Source organism: Anneissia japonica, unplaced genomic scaffold, assembly GCF_011630105.1.
Source record: "Anneissia japonica isolate Jap-2015-1 unplaced genomic scaffold, ASM1163010v1 scaffold287726_len2788222_cov184, whole genome shotgun sequence".
NCBI lineage: Eukaryota > Metazoa > Echinodermata > Crinoidea > Comatulida > Comatulidae > Anneissia > Anneissia japonica.
Window position 1 is genome coordinate 820817 of NW_022705125.1, and position 212 is coordinate 821028.

The following is a 212-nucleotide window of genomic DNA, read 5'->3' on the forward strand; positions in this document are numbered from 1 at the left end:
AATTGCGCTGACCACATAAATAAGAGTTCCATCTTGAAACTTGTATTAAAAGTTGCTACCGTACTGTCTATAAAGATTATTTGAACAGGATTGGTTTTTTTTTTGTTTGTTTTTTTTAAGTTTAAGCAATCTTCTTTCGATATTTTTGTTTTGTTTTTGCCATCCAAGCGGAGCCAGCTAGCAAACGGCGGGGTTCGTCCGAACCCCCCGAA